Source organism: Rhinoderma darwinii, chromosome 5 (genome assembly GCF_050947455.1).
Source record: "Rhinoderma darwinii isolate aRhiDar2 chromosome 5, aRhiDar2.hap1, whole genome shotgun sequence".
Lineage (NCBI taxonomy): Eukaryota > Metazoa > Chordata > Amphibia > Anura > Rhinodermatidae > Rhinoderma > Rhinoderma darwinii.
In genome coordinates this window covers 229,084,557-229,089,421 of record NC_134691.1, presented here as the reverse complement: position 1 = coordinate 229,089,421, position 4,865 = coordinate 229,084,557, and the positions used below count along the sequence as shown (strand labels likewise).

Here is a 4,865-nt window from a genome sequence, read left to right as displayed (position 1 = left end):
GTCAATTTTAATAAAAGTAATATTTTAAATATTGGCAATATGATTTTACAGGACATTCCAGTCCCTGTGTCAGAGTCTGTACAGATTTTAGGGGTCTCCTTCAATGAGTCAAACAATGGTTTTATCAGTTGGGACTTGGTGGCACAAAAAGTTAATAAGAAAATTTGTTTATGGAATCTTAGAAAACTGACAATGGAGGGAAAAATTTTAATCACAAAAATGGTGATTTTACCAATTTTATTGTATCTAAGTATGGTTTTCCCTCCCCCTGATATTTTATTAAAAAAGATTACCAAGGCATGTTTTACATTTTTATGGAATTCTAGGATGGAGAAGCTCAGGAGAGAAAAAGTGATGTTGCCAAAGCTAATGGGTGGTAAAGATTTTCCAAATATAAAGGCATTTCTTTTAATCCATTTTTTTACATTGTGTCTTAATACTGTTTTTAAGGAACACTACTGGTCTTATTTTATCCGTTTTAACACTGGCTATTTTATGAGGAGGTACGGATGGTTCTCTACTGTTTTAAGCTCGCCATATGCTTTTAACCTGCCAGACCAGTATAAGATTTTAGAAAAAATAGTGAACCTTTTTAACTTAAAAGACAAAAGAATAGAAGATGTAAAAAATAGTAAATATGTTTTAAAGGAAATAAAAGAAAATGTTTTAATAGCCCCCATTAGCAATTTTAATGAAAACAAGTGCAAATTCATCTGGAGCATGGTTAATGCTAAATTCATTTTTAATTCACAGAAGGATCTGGCCTGGAGCTGCGCCCATGAGTGTCTTCCATGCCGGGCATTCCAGCATCGAAGGGGACTGACCAACTCGGCTGCGTGTCCAAGGGGAGGATGCCGCGATGACGAGACAGTCTTACATCTTTTTTGGCAATGCTATTTTTCACAACTTATATGGACAAAAATCCTCCCCTTGATGAAGAAGATAACCGGAATAAAGAGAATTACAAGTGAAGGCGTTTTTTACGGATGTCTGGAGTGCCCAACAAGGACTCAGAAAATTATGGCATGGAAGATTACTAACTGCGTTAAAGCAGCTCTGTGGGCGGCCAGGAATATTCTTTTATTCAAACATGAAATTTTATCTGTGAATGATATTTTAGGAATTTGTTTTTATGAAATGCACAAGTATTATCTTTTAGACAAAAAATTCTCTCCTGTTTTAAGTAGAAAATGTTTTTTTAGCGAATGGAATTCTATAATATGATGCCACCAAGTGCCCTTTTATAAATTGTATGATTTTAATCTGACAATTTGTATTTATTTTTTAACCATTGTTGTAAAATCTGAATCTCTGTAAAAATGTTGAAAAATGTTGATTTATTGTAAAATCTGAAAAATTTTAAATAAACGGTTACCCCCAAAGTTGGGGTGGTCAACTTAAAAAAATCTGTTCTTATCAGTTTAATATCTGATACGTCCCCTATCTGGGGACCATATATTAAATGGATTTTTAGAACAGGGAGATGGAAATAGAGCTTGCTCTGTCCACTCCACGCATTGACCTGGTATTGCAGTATTTCCAGGACCGGTGCACCCTTTCCTTATGTGTTTACTAAAATCAGATTTCAAAAGTGCTTTTTGTTTTTGCCATTGTTTTTTTCTTGCACATTGGATTTCTCCTTTAATCCCATTATGTGAACACCTGTTGGACAATGCATTTGTACAGTCATGTGTGATAATGAGTTAATTTATTAAATGACTGATGAATAGATTGCCACCTCTTGTGTTGTGTCTGTTTCCAGCATTTCCATTTGGAACAGCTCATTCACCTTCCTTGTCTTCTCTCCGCCCTCCCTCCTAGGTAAGTTAACGAGCTGCACCTGAGCCAGCCACTGATTGATGCAGCACCACAGTCAAGTAGTGGAATAGTGGAGTGGAGTAGGGGAACAGCAAGCAGCCATTGCAGCCGCCACAATGGACCTACCTGTGTGCACTAGATCGATGTGATGGAATGAGCTGTCCTCCCTACATTTCAAAGAAGTAAGAATTGAAGTTGCATCAAACAAAGCCTTGCCTACAAAGAGAGCAGCAATTTGGATTTGTTACTATGTTACCTGGAAGAATAACAAACTGTGCAAGGATGGAGGTTGTAGGAGCAAGGAGAAGTTGTCTGTAAAGTTGTTGGATGCCTATTTGCCATTTCGCAGTCCCCTGTATCCCTCTTGTGGCCTCCTGGAGGCAGCTAGCTAGCTAGCTAGCTGTGCAGACAACACGGGGGGCACATGTTGCAGTGTTGTCCTCTTAGGCAACAGAGTGACTGATTGAGCAGCAACGTCTAATATAAGGTTCTGACGGAACTTTGCGCGTGTCATTGTGGGGCCGTAAGAAGTGAGAGCAAGCTTTATGACATCATAATGGGACCTCAGACAGAAAAGCCTGGGCCCATGCAGTGTTGCTCAGTGCTGGCCAGCAGGCACTGTATTGCAGGTGATCCAAGGTGTGAAGGGGTGGCTGTGGGTATGCACTTTCTGCTGCTGCTAGCATTTGCCTGCACAGCAGGAGGACATTTGGGCGTTCCCAGGAAGACGTGTTTATGTCGATTCCTCCGCTTTCAGCACAGCATTGTGGTGCAAGCAAAGGAAGCAAATCCTGTCTAGCTTCCTCTCCGGCCTTTTTTCACCTCCCGCCTGGCTGCCTGTGTGAGCTGGCAGGGCCCCATGGAAGTGCCTAGGAGTAGGCTGAATCACTGCAAGGGGTGAACAGCACTATTGGGCAGGCTCTGCCAATGCGTGCCACATTCGGGCTATCGCTTCTCGGCCTTTTGGCTAAGATAGTGGATCGTAGTCACTGGCTGGTGATTATGGAGGCTCAGGGCATCCGAAATACCATCCGCTTTCTGGTAAAGCCAGACTGCAACCGAAGATATGAGCTTGGACTTTTTGTTCAGACGGTCCTTTTCAGGATGCTGAAACTCAGAGCGACTGACATTTTCTGCCTTCAAGACAGTGCTGCCCAAGGCTTTTTCGATGTCTCTTTTGAGACAAACGGACAATGCCTGACTATCTTTGAAAAAAGCAAAGAGCTGCTGACTGAGCTGGAGCTGAGAGATTTCCTCCTCATACCTCTGTTCCAGATGGATGAAAGCCGATTACCCTCCACCTCTTCACGGAGCTGGCGCATGTGGTGGCCTTCCTGCAGCGATACTGTAGCAGCGTCAGAGGAGGCAACAAGCTGAGGAACATCTTCGGGATCCCCAACGGCAAGCTTCGTTTCTGGGTGAGATTTCGTCCAGACCCTGAGGGAATCGGTGGTGTTTGTCACCCTCCTGCTTCCTTCTCCCTCGGGGGAAACCCAGGATACCTGGTCTACACAGGCCAGCCCAAGTACTGCCGGCAGTGTCTCAACTTCGGGCACACCAAGGAGTCCTGCCCGATATGTCGCTGTTGCCGGAACTGTGGAAGCGTGAGCCATGATGCTGGGCACTGTTCCCAACCTTGCACCTGTGTGGCTCCAAAGAACATTTGGTACGAGCTGCCCCAGAGGAATGATGACGAATCGTAGCTACGCTGATGCCGCCCGATCTGGACAAGGGCCCATCTTCCTTGAGGTCCAGCTGGCAGAGGTAGAGCCTGAGGCACCCGCAAATAAGCTACCTATGGCCCAGGCTCTGACCCTCTTGCCGCCTCTGAATTGTCCTGGCCTGGTGCCAGCTTCTACATCAGATTCTCTGAAGGACTTGCCTGCTGTTTCCCAGACGGATGCTGTTCCAGCTTCTTCTTCGCTGAGCCAGGTTACGGAGTTGCAGATGCCGGCTGATGTCTCCCCTGCTCCAAGGGTTGAGGCTCCCTCGCCACAGCACACCGCATCATCTGCTACAGAGATTGAAGAGTTCCTTTCTTCTTTCCAGTCCGACACAGAGGAAAGTGGCATGACCATCGTATGGGTGGATGCAGAGCCGGCAGGTATGGATCTCTCCTCACCCACTACCTCTGGGTCTGTGATATCACCTACTCTCCGTCAGGATCCAGATCGCGCTGTTTTCTCCATTGCGAAGGCCCGTCGCATGCCTGGTAAGGACGGAGCAGGCCCTCCAAAGAAAAAGATGATGGACTCCATTGCCAGTCCCAACTGCTACAGTGCCTTATCCTGGACATGGCTCATCCGCTTCGTCAGGACCCGCCTCCAATTTCCCCATCTTCCGAATTTCTGGACTCTGTTGGCGTTCAACTTCTACGGGAGGTATGTGGCTTTTCCGAAGGCCCTCCTTGACTATTTTAGTACTTTTTAACTGTATATAGTTTATTCTAATGTTACGGGTGCTTTCCCTAAATGTCAGGGGTATTGCCTCGACAAACAGACGGGCTGCTGTTTTAGACTTTTTACGTACTCAGCCTGTGGACCTGATTTGCCTTCAGGAGTGTGCTTTAAATGTTATGCCCTCTAATTTGGAGTGGCAAGCTGGGCCAGCTTACTGGGCCCCTTCAGACTTAACTAGAAATACTGGAGTCGGGGTTCTTCTCAAATCTTCTGTGATAAACTGTTTTCATCATACTGTTTTAATACCAGGTCGGCTTCAGCATCTCGACATGGACTTGTCCGGGACTCTTTTTCGATTGTTTAATGTTTATGACCCTGCAAACAAGGCCGACCGTTTAGATTTTTTTCATAATTTAAAGGTTTTCCTGCCAGGTACTTTACCAACTGTACTTGCAGGAGATTTCAATAGTATCATTGACACTAGAGGGCGGTGTGGTACTACAAATAACTGTAAACTGGACAGCACTGGAACTTTGCTAAATTCTATCTTACAGGATTTCTCCTTACAGGACATTTGTGCTGTTCCACATCACTCTGACGCTATTTACACCTACTATGCTGATCATGGCAAGGTGAAATCACGCATTG

The 4,865-nt window shown here is 44.7% G+C and overlaps 1 non-coding gene across 1 annotated transcript; it reads left to right on the top strand.

Moving 5' to 3' along the window:
• The first annotated feature begins 1,371 nt into the window (after nt 1-1,371).
• Nucleotides 1,372-1,559, top strand: LOC142653851 (U2 spliceosomal RNA). The gene has a single exon (XR_012848705.1). It is a non-coding gene; the product is annotated as a U2 spliceosomal RNA (small nuclear RNA).
• Nucleotides 1,560-4,865: the final 3,306 nt, after the last annotated feature.